This window comes from Ambystoma mexicanum, chromosome 9 (genome assembly GCF_040938575.1).
Source record: "Ambystoma mexicanum isolate Mex_15411 chromosome 9, UKY_AmexF1_1, whole genome shotgun sequence".
NCBI classification, from domain to species: Eukaryota; Metazoa; Chordata; class Amphibia; order Caudata; family Ambystomatidae; genus Ambystoma; species Ambystoma mexicanum.
This window is the reverse complement of record NC_090931.1, coordinates 736,011,954-736,032,590: the sequence shown is the minus strand read 5'-3', so window position 1 is coordinate 736,032,590 and position 20,637 is coordinate 736,011,954. Positions and strand designations below refer to the sequence as shown.

At 45.8% G+C, this 20,637-nt stretch overlaps 1 protein-coding gene across 3 annotated transcripts in view; it reads left to right on the top strand.

Annotated features, from left to right (window-relative positions):
- Window positions 1–883: 883 nt before the first annotated feature.
- Window positions 884–20,637, top strand: part of LOC138488561 (uncharacterized) — a 290,790-nt gene continuing 271,036 nt past the window's right edge. For 2 of the 3 annotated variants that reach the window (XM_069615640.1, XM_069615638.1), the window contains exon 1: window positions 884–1,007. The gene's annotated coding sequence lies outside the window, so the exon portion shown is untranslated. Of the gene's footprint in view, window positions 1,008–1,335; window positions 1,391–20,637 lie in introns of those variants that run through there. The other variant, XM_069615639.1, reaches the window with a different exon arrangement.

The following is a 20,637-nucleotide window of genomic DNA, read 5'->3' as shown; positions in this document are numbered from 1 at the left end:
CAGCAGGTGAAGACGAATTTGAAAGGGAAGAACAGAGCTTAGGTAAAGAAGCCACGGAAAGCAGTGTAGCACCCAATAATAAACCCTGCTGCATCATTCGAAAACCCAGACGGTAGATTGAGGAAATGGGGTAGGACGATGTTATTCTGGGGAGAGATGTAGCGTTGCATATAGTCACATGTTAAGGGAAACGGCAACACGTGTTTGGGTCAGCTGACCCTAGTTAATGATAACGCGCTCAGCACACTAATAAAGCAGTTTTCTGTTGAACCTCCCCTGGCGTGCAGTGTGTGTGTGTGTGTGTTCAGCCACGCCTTCACCACTGCACATGGCTCCCCCTCCCCCACCGAGAACCTCACATGCCAGTGGCTTGCCATGCAGTTTGGTGAGGTTAAAAAAAAAAGTATTGCTTCTCTTTCCCCGCCGCCCAGAATCACGCTATTGGGGGTGGGGGTAGGTCCCACAGATTGAAGACCTGCGCCTACAGTATGGCTAGTTTTAAGGTGAAGTACTCAATTGTTATCTTGCTGGCAAGACTATGCATTTTCACTGTATACCAGAATAGTATACAGTGAAAATGTATACTAGCAGAGCAAATGGGGGGGGTCAAGAAAGACATCTTGTGGTACAGGACAGACTGGCAGGTACAGCTCAATGCACTGCCTGGCAGCACTGAGAGGTAAAGTTAGGTACATCCCCCGGCAAAGTTCAAATCATAACCCCTCATCTTGTAAAAGCAGTAACGTTACAGAAATCACGACAAGTGAACTTCATCAACTTCATGCCATAACGCTCGTCCTCCCTCCCCCCCTCCACTGGTATTTCAGAAATACGTAAAACACGTCATGACGGTGTAAAGGCATTTCAGAAAGTGTCGGCACACGTTTAAACAAACACGATGCTATCGGATCTCATAGGGACTTTACAAGCGTGTTTCATTTGGTAATGTAAGCAACCTATGGTCTCCCTTGACGAAACGCTAATTTTCAGCCTCCAGGCAGCTTCGGGTGAGTGCATGCGATCCAGCAGTTGTAGTGAATTGTATATGCATTTCTTTTAGCATCCATTAACTTAGATCGTGCTCACCCCTTTGTTGTTATATTGGTAAGAGGAGCGCCATTGCAACTTCTGTAAATGCACGATTTAGTAAGAGGTTACAGTTAAAGTTGTAATTTAATGAATTGGATTTATAACATGTTGAAATTAAAAATTGTAAGTACGTGACTTTCTAAACATCTGGTTTTGAAGTTATACAGGGCAGACTGTTGTTGTTGGTATAGTAGACACAGTAGCTGCCCCGGAGCTCATTTACGGTACAGTTCAGACTCTGGAATGCTAGCAGACGCAGTAACTGCCGTGCAGCTGCTACACGGGCAGGCCGCGGTCTGGTGTAAGTGACTATAGAAATACTCGCGCCGGCTAATGATTGCAGGCACAGTGTCTGTTCTAGGTCTAATGGCGACACAGAAACAACACCCTGATGAATATAGGCAGACACTACCTTCTCTAGCGCTAATGGTAAAGTCCTCTGGCTGGAGCAAATGAGTGCACACACTATACCTGCTCTGCAACCAATAACTTCTGATACACTACGTACCTGCTCATTAGCTACATCTGACAACACCTGCCCTGGCACACATAATTACAGACACAGTACCGGATCTGGGATACCTATTCCAGGCACAGTACCTGGAACTAATGACGTTTGATACCGTATCTGCTAATCTGTTACATATGACAGAATACCTGAACGATGGCATGCACAGCACGTACGCTAACGATTCCAGTCACAGTATCTGCTCTTGAGCTAATGGTATTTATCACAATACCTGCTCATGAGCAAATCTGGGTTTAATGACTGCAGAAACAGTAAACCCCCAATGCACCCATTCCTTCTTGTATGTCCTTTCCCATTCCTAATTCCCCATCCCCTCTGACACCTCGAAGCACACTCTCTAATGAACGTACAGCGTAAACAAGTGATCAGTAGGGATAAACCATTGTGCCACGATTTTCAAAACGTGTTTGGTGCAACTGGTGGGATGCTAATTCTGTGCACAAAGGACATTTAAATGTATGGACATTGAGGTGCTCTTTCCCATTAAATGCACAACTGCGCAAGGCATAGGGTGGAAAGGGGGTTCTGGGCAAATACCGATTTTCAAAAGAGGTTCACTTTTCAAAGCACTGGGGGGTGGGGGGGAATACATTTTCCTTTGCCTTTTTGGAACAGGTGCAGGGGGATATAAAATGTATGGGACGGTGACTTCTGATTCTCTTGCAATGAGTGAGTGAATGTCGTGTGTGAATAAGCAAGTGAATCTTTTTGTGTGGGTGTGTTTGTGCTGGGCCAGGTAGCTGATTTTGGCTGGTGAGGGCAGCAGAGTAACAATGCACTTAAAAAAAATAATGTATTCTATTGCCATTTTCAACAGTAGTAACCCATGTAGCCCCCCACCTTCTCCCCCCTCGATCAATGCATCCTGTCCTGTTCTTCCAGCCCCCCCCCCTTTGCCTGAGTCCATAAACTCTGTATATGGCTCCCGGTCCCAGGTTTCTGTGAGTGGGCAGCTCTCACCAGCCGGTGTACGGGCCCTTGCACTGTGGGAGAAGCCCCCTGATAGTCTTCGCCTCCCCTAAAAACCTCAGCCATATCTCCTCCCAGCTTCCTGTGAAGGTGACCTCCACAAGTGGAGCGAGTACTCGCACCAGCCCCAGCAAACTCATTTTCCTCTGGCCCGATGCAGCCCACGAGTCCCGCTACAGGTGATGCAGGACAATGTCCCAGTCTGAGAGAAAGAGAAACCTTTGGTGATCCTGTCGAATCGAATAGGTCACCCACTCCAGTTCTGCAATGTTGCAGATTTTACTAACCCATTCGTGTTCTGTGGGGGCAGCTATTTGTTTCCATTTGTGTGCCACCACAAGCGTTGCCGCCACTATCAGGATGACACATGTCATGTCTTTCTTTGAGCTTCCGAGGGTAGATTTTCAGAACTCCGCCCATTCCCAGGATGGCCATCCCTATGTTGTCCGGCATCCGACTCCCAAAAATACTATTCATTGCTGCACGGTTCATGTCCCAATAAGGCTGTATGACTGGGCATTGCCACCAGATATGCTTCCACAATCCCAGTTCCTCACATCCCCTCCAGCAGAGCCCTGACGCAGTTGGGTAGAATTTATGTAGTTTTTCTGGGCTGAAATGCCATTGAACCATTATCTTAACCCACATCTCCTGAATCTAGATGGCCTGCGTGAGCTTGGGGATATCATCCCATAACTGAGTCCAAGTTCCCCCTCCAGCGGCTGCCCGACTGCAGTTTCCCACTGCTCCATATAGTGCCTTGCCCCTTCTGCTATAATCTCATATAACGCTTCTACCAATTGCCTGTCCCTGTGTCCATCGTTAAAAACCACTCAAAGGGCGTGAGATCCCCGGTGGCTGCTTACCTGACCATTGGGTTCGTAAGCCAGTGCCTCAGTTGAGAATAGCCATACTTATCATACTTCTCCCCCTCATCTAACTCAAAGTCCTGCTTGCACTGTGCAAAGGATGTAATGTCCTGACCCGAGAACATACCGTGTAGTTTGCAGCACCCTGCCGCCTCCCACCCATTGAAGACACCCCTTTCCGTACCCGGTGTGAACTGGAGATTCCTAAACAGCCACGTCAGAGGGAGGGGAAAAGTTCACCCTACGCACCAGCTCATTCCATGAGTCCCCCACTAGGGCTGCTATCCTGCTACGTACATGTTTGCAGGTCTATCCCCCTTGGGTCGCCACAACACCTTGTCCAGCGGCAAGCTCACCATTGCCTTGTCCATTCAACAACAGACCTTTGTGCAATCGCCCCTGAACCAATACCAGATCACTCTGATTTGAGCCGCAAGGAAATGGAGCAGAAGTTTGGCGCTCACAGCCCTCCCTTGCTTCTGGGAGACATTAGCATCTGCATAGCTACCCTGGGTCCCTCGCGGTTCCAAATAAATGACCCCATGTGTTTTCGAAGGGTCCTGAAGAAACCCTGGGGAACCCCCCCACTGGCAGGGCCGTGAAATAGTATGGGATTTTTGGCAAAATCACAATTTTAAGGGCATTTATCCTCCCCATCCAGGATATTGATAAGGGCACCCATTCTGCCAGCAGCTGGTGTATCTTTTCCGCTAAAGGCGGGTAGTTGTCACGGTAAAGAGCAGCCAGAGAACCAGTAATCTGGACCCCCAAATATCTAATTCCAGTTTCTGCCCATCTATGGAGTACTATACCCCACACTTCCTGAATCTTTTCTGAGGGGGCGGTCAAGTTTAATAACTCCGACTTGTGGGCATTTATTTTTAAGCCTGCCACCTCCCCAAAGGGAAGAAGTTCCTGTGATATCCCTGGAAATGAAGTTTCTGGTTACGTGATCAAGAGGAGTATGTCATCAGCAAACGCTACAACTCTATGCTCCTCACCCCCAAAGGGAATCCCCCCCCCTAATATCTGTGGAGGCCCTAATGCTGGCCAAGAGCGGTTCCAGGTTGATGGCGTATAGGAGCGGGGAGAGCGGGCAACCCTTCTTAGTGCCTCATGAAACCGTGATCCTCTGGGAAAGTTGCTCGTTGGTTGCCAGGCGCAGGGAGGGAGTTCAATAGTTGGCTCTTACCATTTGAAAGCAATTTAGAACCAAATCCCATATCCTCCATGGTATGGAAGAGGAATGGCCATTCGACCTGGTTGAATGCCTTCTCGGCATCCAACGTTAGTATAAGTGCAGATTTATTTACTTTTTCAATCGGATGACAGGCCCGTCGAATGTTATCTGAGTTCTGCCTATGCTTAATAAATCTCGACTTGTTGGGATAAATCAGTTGGGGAGGAGCTTTTCAGGTGTGATGCCAGAACATTGGTGTAGATCTTTGTGTCTAGATTAATAAGGGCAATCGGCTGGTATGAACCACATGGTGACATCCTAACCCGACTTTGGGAACAGCACAACCTTGGCTTCTTCCATTGTTTGGGTGATGCACCCTGCCCCCTCAACACCAAAACAGTTGAAGAGCTTGACTAGGCACAGTATCAGTGCTTCTCTAAAGGTTTTGTAGAAACGCGCTGGAAAACCGTCCGGGCCCATGGCCTTTCCTGATGGCAAGGCAGCTATAGCCGCCCTTGAGTAATGTCTCCCTCAAGTTCTTCCCCCTTCTTGAGGAGTAATCTTAGGGAGAGGGCACCAGGACAGGTATTCCCCTTTGTGCTCCCTCCTCAGGGGAATCTGATGTGTACAGGGATGAATACTATTCTTTGAAGTCCGAAATTATATAAGGTCTTTGAAGCTTCCGGATCCGCTCCTTGTGCAGGAAATCTTAACCCTGCTGGAGAAAGGCGCTATAGTACTAGTGCCTGTAGAGAAGAGGAACACGGGATGGTATTCCCCATATTTTTTGATTCCAAAGAAAGACGGGGGACTGAGACCCATCTTGGACTTGCGTTGGTTGAAAAAGTACCACCGGAAGGACAAGTTCAAGATGGTTACTCTTTCTCAGGTCCTTCAGGCCCTTCGACTTCAAGATTTGTTGGTGTCTCTAGACCTACAGGATGCTTACTCTCATGTGCCGATTCATCCAAAGCACAGAAAGTACCTGAGGTTTGCGGCTGGCAGCTCGCAGTTTCAATTTTGGATCCTGCCATTCGGATTGACCTCCGCCCGAGGGTCTTCACCAAGCTAATGGTGGTGGTGGTGCAGCGTATCTCGGGCGAGGGGGAGGTGGGGGAGATTCACGTCTACCCATACCTGGATGACTGGCTGATCTGAGCACATTCTCCGGAGCGAGCTCTGGATCATCTCAGTCTCACCTGCCGCTTCCTCCACAAGCTGGGCTTCTCCCTCAATTTCAAGAAGTCGCATCTGACACCTTCTCAACAGCTCCAGTACATTGGGGCTGTGTTGGACACGTCCTTGGGAAAGTGTTCGCTTCCCAATGTGAGGGCTCATCACATTGTACAAATGGTGGACAAATTTCAGCATGCCCAGAGTCTTCCGGCTTTTGTATTCTTAAGGTTGCTCGGCCTCATGGCATCTTGCATTTTTCTGGTGACAGAGGCCAGACTGCGGAGGAGATCCCTACAATGGGTCCCAATTCTCAGGCAAGATGTCAGATCCCGTTCAGGTTCCACTCTCGGTCTTGCAGGATCTTCTGTGGTGGGCCAGCGAAGGGAATCTGATGGAGGAGCCATGTTGGCAACCTTGGCCAAAGGTGATGGTGGTGACGGACGCCTCACTCGCTGGATGGGGGGGCTCATGCCGATGATCTGGCTGCCAGCGGTCATTGGTCTCTGTCGGAGTCCAAACTCCACATCAACCTGTTGGAGCTGAGATCCATTAGACTAGCCCTGAAGGCTTTTCTGCCATCTGTGCGGGGGAACAGTGTCCTGATCATGACGGACAACACAGTGGCCAAGCAATTACCTCAACAAAAAGGGGGGGGGGTAGAGTCACTCCTGTTGTGCAGAGAGGCAATGCAGCTCTGGTTCTGGGCAATCCAGCAAGGAATTTCACTCTCCGCAGTTCATCTGGCCGGAGAGGAGAATGCAGCGGGGGACGCTCTGAGCAGGCAGAGCACGATCTATCACGAGTGGGAGTTGGCTCAGGAAGTCCTTCTGGAGATCTTCGCCCTTTGGGGAACCCCACAAGTGAATCTGTTTGCGACAAGTGCCAACCGAAAGTGTGAGAGATTCTGCTCAAGGAAATTTCCTCCGAGAGGAGCCTTGGGGGACGCATTTGTCGTGGATTGGTCATTCCCACTTCTGTACGCATTTCCTCTGGTCCCCGTCATTCCTCATGTGCTAAGGAGGTTGCGGAGGTTCGGATCCCACTTGATCTCTCTCTCCTCTCTTCTCTCTTCTCTCTCCTCTCTCTTTCTTTCTCTCTCGTGGGGGTCGGGTTCTCCATCCAGAGGTCAAGACTCTCAACCTTCATGTTTGGTCTCTGAAAGGTTGAGATATAAGGATTGTACCCTGTACCGTTGGCGTAAGTTTTGCGACTGGTGCAGAGGACACAATGTCGATCCTGTTCAGTGTTCTATTCCCATGGTTCTGTCTTTCTTGCTTTCTTTGGCCCACAGGGGTCTTCAAGTAGGTACCATTAAAGGTTACCTGGCGGCGCTGTCTATCTTCAAGCAGTCGTCTGAAGAATGTTCTTATTTTAAGATTCCTATGATTTCCCAATTTCTTAAAGGGCTCACTGATGTGTTCCCACCTTCCCCGTTTAAGGTGCCGGTATGGGATTTGAATTTGGTCTTGAAATTCCTGATGGGTGCTCTGTTTGAACCTTTGCACTCTTGTCCTTTGAGACTGTCTTGGTAGACGGTTTTCTTGGTTGTGGTTACTTCCTCTCACAGAGTGTGTGAATTGCAGGCACTTTCAACTAAGCCACCCTTTACTGTGTTCCACAAGGATAGGGTTGTACTGAGGGTACGTCCATCCTTTCTACCTAGGGTAGTGTCTGAGTTTCATTTAAGCCAGAAAGTGGTACTTCCTGCTTTCTATCCTCCTCCTCATCCTGGTAAGGAAGAGGAGCAACTCCATAGGTTGGACCCTAAGAGAGCTCTGAGCTTTTATATTTCTAGGATGTCCAGGGTCAGAGTGGACAATCAACTCTTTGTGGGGTACGCTGGACACTGATTGGGCCAGGCTGTTACCAAATAGACCTTGTCCAGGTGGATTATCCTCAACATTACTGAATGTCACAGATTGGTGGGCAAGGACCCTTCTGAGGGTTTGCGGGCTCACTCCTCTAGGGGCGTGGCTACTTCCACTATTAGGAATGTTTGTGACCCAGCTACATGGGCTTCTATCCACACCTTGTCAAACATTACTCCCTGCATACGCTCCATGGTCAAATTATGGCCTTTGGTAAAGCGGTCCTTTATTCTGCCATCTGATTGGGTATTCTAAATTCTTCTCTCTCCTCCATTTTCTGGTACTGCTTTGGGAGTTTGTCACAGATGTGGAATATGTTGCAGGACACAATCCATTCGAAGAACAAGTTACTTACCAACTGGTATCGTTCTTTCGACTGGATGTTCCTCCAACGTATTCCACATCGCCCTCCCGGCCTGCCCCTCTGGAGAATTTCCTATGCTATTGCAGCATGCGTTCCCTCAAGGCTATGTGCAGTCAAGCAGGCATTGTGTACGAGCAGGTCACACATTATGGAGGAAAAAACATAAACTGAGGCTATGGGCGCTGTGCGTCCTATTCATAACATCCGGTGACGTCGCCCTCAAAGGCTCCCCTTTAAGGGACATCGACCTGACACATTCAACACAGTACGCCCTCTACTGAAAAATTTCCGAAGTAGCACAGCTGTGGACATTACATTTCAAAGGTGTGGAATAAGTTGGTGGAACACCCAGTCGAAAGAACGTTACCAGTTGGCAAGTAACTTGTTCTTTTCAGTGTTAGTATGTTTTGTACAACATAAAGCAAAAGTTTAAATTATAATATGTTGCATTTATTTTTAATAATGGATTTTTAAAAAAGTGAGTATGAAGTGCGTGTTTTATTAATGTTTAAAGTTCTAAATACATTATGTATAAAATGTTATATATTATGAATATTATTTTACTTTTAATTGTATTTCAGGGTTACATTTCTTGTTTTAAAATGTATGATTTTGTTTGGGCCGCATTATTTGTTTTCTAAAATTTAATGTTTTCTATGTAGCTAGGTATGTACAAAACCTACCAGAGTGCATTTTATAGTTTTATATCTCAGTGATATTTAATATATGTTAATTTATAGTTTAACCACCTATTAATTATGTATTATTATAAGTTATGTAACGCAAACATATATTTATTAACAGTTTTGCTGGATTTACATTTTTGCATTTGTAAAGCTCCTAAGCCCGAGGGCATCAAGGCGCTATTGCAGGACCAGTTAGACACAATGAAAGAAACTTCAAGGAAATACGTTTCAGACATAGTTAAAGTACATACAATCTCCTACCAAGCAATCATAGTTAATGCCTTGGTGTGATCTGTGTTTTTAGGCAAATAGCCACGTTTTTAGTGCTTTTCGGAAGGCCCAATATGATGTCTCTGCTCTTCGAGCGGGGAGGAGGGAGTTCCAGAGATTCGCTGCCTTACCGGTCTGATGGCATTGGTTCTCACAATTTTTTTGAGCCAGGTACTCCGGAGCAGAGTTATAAAGGCATTTGTGAGTGATTTGCGAATAGGAGGCCAATGGGCCTCCCTTGTTGCTGCTGAGATGTGCTCTCTTTTCAAGATATTGTGGGCTGAGCACAGGGCATTATTCGATTACCTGCGTTTTGCTAATGTTCTGTTTAGAAGTGCCTGCAAAGAGGGCATTGCAGTGGACCGCTCGCGCAATGGTGAGGCAGCTGGTGGTTGTGAGGAATTATTTGGCCGTATTGATATGTTTGGAAGCGTAAGCGGCTGATGAGGCGACAGCATTCACTTGTTTGGTGAGAGAGAGAGGGAGGCATGCAGATGAACGCTGAGCATTTTCCCTGAGGCCGAGACAGGGATCTGTATTGCATCAATCATGATTCATGAAGGATGTGAATTGGGAGTTACGCTTTGCTGGTATTGCTGGTGATCCGTGTCTTGTCAAGGCATAAATGGTTTGTGGCCATCCAGGCCTGGATTGTCAAGTAGATTTTATTGATGGTAAGGGAGTCATCGTCCTATATACCTGACAAGGGGAGGAGGATTTTGGATTTCGGTTTTATCAGCATAGTTGGTGTAGGATTTTCAGATGGCATCCAGGAGGTCGAAGAGGGGTTTGGTAAATATGTTATTGAGGGTGTGGGAAACGCATAATCCTTTCGGGACACCACAAAGAATAGGAACTGGTGGGGCACTGGAATTTTCAGAGAAGGCTCTCATGGATCCTCATTCAAGAAATGAGCCAACCCAAGTCATGGCTTCCTGGGAGAAGTTGGCGGGCAGCTGTGAGTGAGGTGGTTACACAAAGTTTTATGGTCCACCAGGTCAAAGGCAGCCAATAGATCGGGGAGAAGGAGATGGGCCTGCTTTCCATAGTCTCTGAAATTGTCAAGCTGGTTTTTCAAGTCCTAACGGTGCCGATTCTGGGCCATGTCCTGGCTGGAAGCATAAATGGTGCTTTCCCAGGATGTGCCTGGTTTCCAAGAAGTGTTGTATTTGGTTGTAGGCCGCCCTATCCGCGATCTTTAGTAGGAAAGGGGCTGTTGTAATAGGGCAATAATTGTTGTGTGCTGATGGGTCTAGTGTGGGTTGTTTTAGTAATGGGAGGACCCATGATTCTTTTAGGCTGGAAGGGACCAGGCTAGATATGATGGAGGAGTTTATGAATCTCGTAATGAACGTAGGGCTTCTGATCAGTCTTTGATGATTGTAGATGGTCAGACATCACTTTTACATCTTGAAGGCTTTAGACTTCTAAGTATGTTGGAAGTTTCTACTTCCAAGACTTCTCTAAAGTGAAAAGTCGAGGTATGAGGAGTGGTGGTAAGAGGAGGTGTTGGGTGGGGAGTAGTTGTTTTGATTGATGCTAGTTTCATGATTATTTTCTGCTGTACAGAGTTTATTTTCGTCCGCATAGCATTTTGAATGTTCAAACACCACGTCTTATCTTTCGTGATGGCCGTGGGGGGCTGACAGTGTTTCCAACTCTCTAAGTATCCTGAAAATGTCTTGGGAGTTCGAACCCGCATTGGTGATTCTGGTGTTGTATGCAGTAGATTTGACTGCGATGATGGCCTGCTTATATTCTCTAGCAATCTTATTGAGTGAGTCTTTGGGAGTGTCGGCTGGGGCCTTTTTCCAGGTGGCTTCTGCCAGGCGTTTTTTTCATACATAAACCCTCTGGATCAGGGGTAAACCAGGAGTTGATGTCTCATGCCGGTTTGGCCCTATGGGGAGCAAGTGGGGCTACAGTGTTCACTGCCCTAGTTGGGGTATTCAGGTAGATGTCTGCAAGGACACTCTGGTATGCCAAGTCTATGTAGTCTGGTAGGAGTGGTGTGAGATCAGGAGGGATAGTATCTTTGGTAATCTTCTGGGAGCTGTGAGACCAGGTAGGAGGCAATTTCATTGAGGGGCGGGGTAAAGGTCAAGATGTGGTGATTTGAACAAGGGTAAGGGGAGTTGGAGGAGATGTTGATCTGGCTATTAAGGTCGGCTACCCAATCCAGGATCCTTCCTTTGTTGTGAGTAGGTGCTGTTACGTAGTGTTTGAAGCCAATGGCTGAGAGTGCGTTTGCCACAGCAGTGGCGTTAGGGTCCGAAGGGTCATTCAGACATAGGTTTAGATCCCCTAGTAGTATGATTCTAGAGGTAGGCTTAATGTTATCTCCCACAGTATGGAGGAGGTCCTCTTCGAAGGAGGCAGAGGGACCACGTCAGCGATAGATAATATGGATAGTAAGTGGGGGAGGTTGAGAGCTTGACTGAGAGAAGTTCACAATTTCCCTCCATAGAAATGTTGGAAGGTCTTATTTGGAGGGAATCATTAAAAATGAGTGCAACGCCTCTACCTCTAGAGTCGGGCCTGTCGATTCTGAGGATGGCAAATCCATCGGGTATTGCTTAAGATGCGGCTGGGCCAGAGGCTTGATGGAGCCAGGTTTCTGTAATGGTAAGCATGTCCAAGTCTTGGGAGGTGATCAAGTCATTTATGTCTAGGGTGTGAGCTGGGATATATCTAGCATTAATGAGGGCTCTTTTTAAGAGGGGTTGGGGCATGGCTACCAGATAAGTGATTTTAGGAGCAAGTGAAGTGTTAGTACTAATGGTAGGTAGTGGCATGGGTTGTCTGTCTGCTACTATTCCTCTTGGGGAGCTGGCTACTGTTGGTTGGCCTGGTGCACTGCGTGCTATTGTAAGCATCCGTAGTAGACTGTATTTTGTTTTGGCTACTACTGGGGTCACTGGTAAGCAGATTAGAGGGCTGAATACTTCTTGTTGGCCTGCAGCCCAATATAGCTTGATTCTTGTCATAAAGATTTTCAATGTAAGGCACGTCCATGTGCCTAGCTTATGGTTTCTAGCTGGGGTGGTAGCTTGTAGGCAGTGTGGGATCGCCCTGGCTGCTCTGATGCAGAGCCTGCTGTTTCTGGATTGTGTGGTAGCTGGGACCGTGCTACTCTGTACCATATAAGATGGCAGTCGTAGCGATGCAGGAGTGTTGTCTGCTGTTGGAACCATGGGTTTGGGCACTAAGATAGATTTGGCACCAAGTTTGGTACTAAGGTGTGGGTCTTTCGCTAAGGATAGAGTGGTCTGGGGCTTAGGATAGGCCGGAACATGATAGGAGCATGCCAGTGGGCTGGCGCAGCGAGGCAAGGCTAGCTTTGTTTGGAGCATTTGCAATTTACTTGCATCGAGTGGTGCGGCGAAGGCATCGGGATGATCAGACTATCCATAGGGACCTGCGGTGCAGCCTGCAGTGGTCGCATGTGGCCGTGGGAGCAGCAAGGGGATAGGATAGTCAGGCGGTGGGATGTGGCCTCGCAGAATTTGCTGAAGGCTCATGAGCAAGTGGCAAGGTTGCAGGACGCTGTTCTGCTGTGCACACAATCAGGTAAAACATTACCGGCTGTGCGGGCTGCCTTTTAATCAGCAGGATTCGGGGTGAAGATGTTCGGTGGCTCTGTCAGAGTGCCTCACTACAAGTGGGGGAAGAAAATACTGTATCGCATACCGCTAGAACAGGGTCAGCAAGACTTGCACGCATAGGCGGGGTACGAGAGCATGCACATTGGAGGAAAGTGGTCGGATTTGGGGGGGTGGGATATTGGTGCAGCAATGCAAACGAGTAAAGCGTGGAGGATCACGTAATTTAAGCCAGCTGTATTCACATATACATCAGGCTTGCCTCTTATCATAGGGGCATGCAATTGATTTTAGGGTGTAGGTGGCTCGATCAGTTCTGGCGCGTTGCAGTGGAGAACAGCAGAGCACTCCTGTAGCCTTAAGCAACAGCCTTTGAAAACTGCGGGCTGTGCCATACAGCTAGGGGGAGGCCTAGGAATATACAAATATTTTGGTGTAATACATTACTTAACATTTATGAATGGATGAGAACGTTGTGAAAGCATCAAGAAGTACGACACAGACAACAGACTTAAAATTCAAACAAAAGATATCTATTAACTTAAATGTCAGGATGGTTGAAAGCCTAATTTGCCCTATGCTAAGGTGGGATTTCCATGCCTGAATGAAACTAAGGAAAGTCTGAGTCAAAGAGTTCAGCTTAAGTCTGTCCGTGTCCAAAACCTATCCTTGCCCTCACAATTACAATTAACCAATGTGTAGGGATGTCAAAGGAAATGGTGTTCAACTCAAAGTTCTGAGATGATGTTTCAATTAAGTCGTTGTGCAACATGTGCTGAATTTGGTTCGGTGTTCAATATGCACTTTTATTGTTCAGGTTTAAAGTTCTATTCAGTTCGATATTCAAGATACACCTTTTGGTTTACATTTTTAAGTTTCTCTTTAGTTTGGTATTCAGTAAATACCTAGTTTTTTCCATATTACAGACCAGTATTCCCTTGCGGCCCTGTTGGAGTGCCCCAGAGCGCCTCTGCCCTCCCAACGCTCACCGGTCTTCTGTGCTTTACCAGCACAATCCCAACCCTCCTGCCTTGTGCCCCTCTTGCACACCATCAGCTTCTGTGCCTCTGTCGGTACGCGGGCAGTGTCCTCTCTGCTCTGGCTCCACGGCAGCTCCTGCTGATCGCTCTGCAGTAGGAAAGCTCCCAGGCTTGGGGAATCACACAGCCGTCCTACATCAGGTCCCCCAAGACCATTGGGTTTGTTTCTGGCATCCTGGCTCGAGCAGCTGCAGTGCCACCACGGCTGCCTCCTCAGACATTGCTCCCCGTGACGTGCTCCTTCTCCCTTTCTGTGTCTGGATGATCTCCATTTGTACAACCGCCGCCCATTGACAGACTGCAGGTGTGGATATCCAATTAGTGCTGCCTGACCACAATCAAAGGGACATGCCTGACCCTCAACTCCTAGCAGGCATATTCCTTGTCCCAGTACCAAGTGGTGAAAAGGTGTAATCTTTATTGCTCTTAGTGGTCTCTTCGTCCCAGTACTGTCAAGTGTTACATGTGAAAAATGGAGGGGAACTAGCTTACAATAACCCATGAACGTTGGGGGAGGGTTGGGTTGGTTGTCAACAGGGAAAGGGAATACCATGTCTCGCCCCACAGCACCCCAATCCTCAAAGACCCTCCACCTAGGTGATCTTCCCTCGCTTCTCTGCCCCTAGAGTCAGTATCCAATAACGTTGGCCTTTTCCTGGCCACTCGCACAGAGGATCCCGGGGGAGTAGGAGTGCAAATACCCTCAGGTTTCTCCCAAAGTACAAACCTTAAAGTTTGAATATTTATATATGTATGATTTATTATAAAAAAACATTGTTTTAATAAATATTTACGTATGCCTTTTCCGACCTTGCCTTTCTGAGGGAGCGGACAGCACCATGATCTTGGAGTGTCTACTATCGTTGGTAGCACCCTTCTGGTTTTTCCGCCTCGCCTTTCCAAGGAAATGACCATCTAGGTAAGTGCCTGCTAGCTCTTAAGGCAGCAGTGAGGCTTTTGCTCTCTCGAGACGTGCCTTCCCCCATAGTCTTTTTGCCCACCCTGTACCCATGGGATCCTCCCAACGCACTCCCCCTGGCCATCTGCTGCACCCTATTGGTCCGTGACTCCGGTCACATGACTGACACAACACTGCTTCACAGACCCTGTTTGTCCCTGTTCACCCAGGAACACTGAACGGAGCGTCCTGCAGCAACAACTAAGGTAAGGTTGGTAGAGGCGTGAGCACAGCTATTACCGTGCTCAATTAAAACCCTGCCACTCCTTCCTACGTTACCACCATCATATTAAAAAACTCTATAATTATCTCCTGCACCCCCTAGATAGTCCGCTAGATTTAATGGTACCCATGTGTGTATTGGACTTAAATGGATTGGGGAGTAGGAAATTTATTGCAGCTAGCTGTAATTCGGGACAGGAAATGTGTTGCATTTAAATTGATTTTGGGAGTAGGAAAGGTGTCCCACTTAGATGGACTTTGGGAGTAGGAAAGATGTACAGAGCCCCTCTTCCCTTTCCATGGTGGCCTGCAGATGGTCAAGAGAGCACCATATTATCAGGAGCACATTTTTTCCCCTTTCAAACCTATCCCAATTTCGAAAAACATTACCACATAGCTGGTCCCTGGTGCGCATGGCCACTTTATCCCCATTGGTCAGCCCTCGTGGTCATGGCCAGTAGCCAGACTGGCCAGGTCATGACCTTATGCATTGACCCAGACAATCTGGCCACTGCCCATGGCCACACGCTATACCTCAGTCACCAAAGGTATATCACTATTTTTTGTACCTACATTATGACACTAGTCAAAAAATTCAAAACGGACACATTTGCTAAACCATGCTTTCAGGTCCTTGCCAACGCTTCTCATCCAAGTTTGCTGGAAATCCGCTAACGTTTTATTTTTTCAAAAGGGTCAAAATGTATGTACATACAGTAGTCATATAACTTGGCCCCCACTAGAGAAAATGCATTCAGACTTTGCACAAACATTCAAGGTTGGGTCTCTAATCTCTCTGAATACTTGTGTTCACGTTCGTCAAACGGCAACAAAGTTATAAGCCATCTAAAAATGTTGAGACCTCCCCTCTAATGTAACCATTTGTGACAAAATCCCAACAAATTTTGCAAAAACATTTATCTAGATCTAAAATCTTTTTGCAAACTTTTGTGCAGATTTCTCAAATGGCACTACATGTATAAGCCTTAACAATATTTTGGAAACCCCCTCTCTAATTGTGTTGCCTCTTGTCAACCCAACACTTCATTTTCCAAAACCATTCAGAATCGGGTATAGAATTAAATTCCAAAATTTCATTCAGTTTCATTGAATGGCGCCAATTATAAGAAATCCAAAAACTGCTTTTCACCAACCCTGTAATGCACAAATAAGCATAGATGCCCCAAACATCTGAGATGTTCACAGACATTACAGGGCTGTCCCTGAACTGTTCGCAGACATCGGAGAAGAAAAATGCCTGTTTTTTGGCTTTTTAAGGTTATTTTATCCCATCCCATCACCCCTCACCTTCACAAAGATTGTTTAATAAGTTTGACAAGTGCAATTTTGTGTTTTTCAATATGTTTTTACCGCAATGTTTGCAGACACTGGTGCCTGTCCGCGAAACCAACATGACGCTCCTCACGTTTTTGACCAATTATCACGCATTGTCCGTGGACCTCATGTCGGCCTCTGGGCCAATCACAGCCCGTCCGCGGACTGAACAGGGAAGTGAGTCTGTGGACCGAACCCAGATATCACACATTTTTTGTACCTACTTTTTGGTCGGTGTAAAATAAACTACTGTCCAGTGGTTTGAGCTGTAGGCGCGGGCAGCATTTTTTCCATTGCATCTATGGGGGAAAAAACACACATTTTGGGACCCCACTTATAACTTTGCCCCCCCCCCGACGAGACCTCACCAATCTTTGCTGGATCAATCTGACGGGGCCATATACTTATTTTGCAAAGTTTTGTGAGGATTCATCCAGGGGGCGCAGTTATAAGCCACCTAAAAAGTGCTGTTTCTATGGGTTTATATAAATATAATCAATTATAGAACTGGCGCATGAGCACCCTGCTACGAACTCCTTCGGCTTGTTCCAATTCACGTTCAGAAAAAAATCGCCAATGCGAATTCCAAAACAAAGTCCTTTAATGAATCCCCATGTTTAGGGAGATAAAATAAGCAAAGAAATAGAACGTGTTTCGCTACACACTTGTAGCTTGCTCACATAATACATTTGTGTGGTCTGTCTACAGTCTTATATAATCTCCATGGTCACATCGGATATCTTGAGAGTCAATTTTTGATGTTGATGACTATCAATACCTATGCCGATGTAATTGCAGTCGGCCATCTTTACACTATTTGAATGCACTCATTGGTCATTGGAAAACCTGCCATTATTTAAATAACCAGCACCAGATGCTCCATTTAAACCTGGTCTCCCTTATAGCACATTACACTGCATAATGCAGTAGAGCTCATGCCTCTTAAATTTGCAAGACACATAAGCACAGACAGGTATTGTGATGATGTATAGTACAGCCAAGGAACACACAAAAACCCAATAAAGTGCACAGTACATTCATATGCTCATAATATGCTGATGTCAATACTATTCAAACAGCATTTCAATATTGCATAGCACATTAGTCCACAAAACAGTTATACATAATAAAAACGTAATACATCTTTATAAAATTCCCCATGAAAGGCTTCTAGTTTCCTTTAAGATCATACAAAGTGCATAGTAATGTAAACCAAATATGTCTCATTCTGCAAAATACAATTTGGACTCCCACAAAATACAGGGTCCAAAATGATGTTCAATGATCACATGTGCAAAAAACGCCTATAATGATGTGAGCATATTGGATTCAATCAACCTTGCTGTATAATAAACAACTATACATGTCCAATATTCAAAAAGTGTCTAATGCATGTGCCATGAAGTGCTTGGTGCTTTCCTGAACTGCAACACAATTTGCCATTCAGCTAACTGAACGTTAAAGCGCTACCTCATTCGTAAAGTGCAAAGTTCTTAGCAGCAATCATCACAAAGACAAATGTGCAAATAGCTGTAAATTTGATCAAACCAAGCATGATGCAGCAGAGTCAATCAAATTGCCAAACCTGCAATTCAGTGTCTCTTGGCAATACATGTCCCAGAAAGTTTATATATAATACGGGTGGTAGTGGGACCTTCCCAGAAAAGGGAACTCTGGCTCAAAATAAACCCTACCCTACTAGTCAAATGTCTTTCTTTATAATTAATGAATAGATGTCCTAATTGATTTTGGGTGGGGAAATGAGAAGGCAAGTTCTCCATGTGCACCAGTGAAGTATTCCATCAGTGCGATGTGCCTGGGCTGCTAGAAACGTATGATTAGTAGGGGCTGTTTGCATCTCTGCAGTGTACTTGAGGCACATGGTTACCAGACAGACATTTCAGAGTCTGTGCAATATACAAATGCCCTCTGGCACCCACTAGAGTTTTCATGGGCACTAGCACTTTGCAAAGATACCATTGCCCAACAGTAATTGATGCAATCTGCTAGACAAGCTGAACCTGACACTGCAACATGATGCCAGTTGCACCCTAGGCTGCACCAATAACAATGGATCGTCCTTTCTATTTTAAATGTTGTAAAGCTTCTGTGCAGAGTGTACGCCCCAGTGTCACCTAGGTTGGACTGCATTCCTTGTATCTCTCTACCCAATGTCAGCTTGTAAACCTAGGAGGACACACCAGAATAGCATGGTTCCATTTAATAGCTCCTGGGTCAGTTAAATAGCTCCTGGTTAGAAGATAATCGCAGATCACAAGGAGCTACTTTCAGCTCCTGGTGTACACATCTCTATTTTGAACCCTGCATTACAAAATAAGTAACTGAATTAACAGGACTGTTGTTAAAAATTAACTGTCCCTAATGCATGGTTATCAGGCGTATGCACCCGTTGAAGCTATTAAGTGTATGAACTAGTTGAACAACTAAATAATACTCTACGCAATACAGTTGTATTTGTAGTTCTTATTTATTGCGATATAGCAGTATGTTTGCATATGAGTTATTGTTGCATTAACTGGTAAATGTAGACTTTATAATGATTACTTTATTAACCTAGCTCTGTATTCATTGACATTTTGAAATTTTCTGAAATAAAATAAGCATACATTAATTATTTTAAAGTTAGACATTTTACAGGATTATTTATGTACTCTGATGTTTATATGTATTGTTTTATACAGCTGTTGAAGCCGTAAATCTTTAGACATGTACGCAGTGCTACAAACATTACATCAAGTGTACATAAGTAATTATTGTAGCAATCACCCCCGCTCAGGTGGGTTTGCTCGGGCCTCTGCAAGGACTCGGGGCTGTTACTGGCCTTGCATGCCCACCCTGAGCAAGGGTGATTGCTATTCAAACCATGTTTTCATGTTTTTTTTTTTAATGGGAGATGGGCTGCATGCATATTGCGCCAGCCCAATCTCCCGTAAAAATGAATAAAAACAAGATGGCCACCACATACGAAAAGTGACCTTTTCCATTTCCATGGTGGGCACGGGCCGGAGGAGTGCTGACTGGAGCTCAACGCTCCGGTCCAGCAAGTAAGTGGGGAGAGGGTGGGAAAGGGTGTGAGATGTTTTGGGGGGTGTATGAGGAGGGGTTGTGGGGAGGCAACTGGTTGAGGCTCCCTGTTGGCTCCCCACAATCAAGATGGCGCCACCCAGGGAAGGGCCTTGACGGCTGGAAACAGCGGGCAGTACACAGTTTATTCTCGACCACTATTACAGCCACCTGATTGGCTGAGCGTCCTTCCGCGGTGTGAATAAAGGTATATTATCATAAAAACAGGACACACTTTAAAAAGCTTACGTGCCCAATAAAGTGACATAATGTATACATGAATATGCTTTATGATGTGAAGGCGTATGGTGTTTTAAGCTGTAGATTTTGTGTAATGTGAAATAAATGTTTTCTTTATTGTACGTTAATTATGTTCATACTGTTTAGCTACACACCTATACATTATAATTGTAAGGACACTTGTTAAATATTGAATTTGCTTACTGCATAGCTATTTAGCGTACACACTGGAGAACCTATAAAGTGTGTGAACCTTGTAAAGCAAATAGTTTATGGAAAATTGATACATGTTTGTAAAGGGTACTAACTTTACATCCACACTGGTCACTGTCTTCTATTGAAGTATTTATTTTTCATAGACATGGTTTGAAAGCTTCTGTGTTTCGGCGTGGTTCGAAGCACAAATGGCATTTGCGTTTGATGTAAAATAAGTTTGGCAGAGTTTCAATATGGGGATTGGTTATTACTATAGTAACATAGAAACAGATTTTCTTTAAAAAAAATATTTATTTATTAAGAACGATTCGCATCTCACAAAAGCAGGCATTACAGCAATGCAACGTCCCGGGAGGATAGCTCAGCGGCAACGTGCTCGTCTTGGAAACAAGACGACACGAAGCAACACAGGTTCGATCCCCGGGTCCGCACTTAGAAAACTCTGGGTATTAAGCGTGTTCTAAATACGTAACTAATAGACATATTCCTGTAACAGCGCCTTGACACCCTTGGGCTGTGTGAGCGCTTTAAAAATGCAGATAAATAAATAATGATTGCCCCAGTCGAGCAATATGGGCGCCATTGGCAGGGTACGTCAATGTCACATTTCAGACCAATCGGGAGAAAAAAAAAACAGAATGACGATGACACTCTCTAATTTGCAGCCACCAATCCCTGTGCACCAGTATCCGGCCATTAAGCCAGGAGGTAAAATACTAAGGGGCCCCATATGCTCTTAGGTCTGGTCCGTGGCACACAGATAGCTCCATATTCCCCATCAATGTCTTTCAGCCAAATCATCCAGGCAAGCACGAATAGTAGGGGGTGTCCGGCCGATCCACTATTATGCTAGTGATCAGGAACTGTCAGCCAGGGCCCGGTGCACCAGGTAGCTAGCCAAACATACAACATAACAGTTGACAGGGCACATCATAGAGGA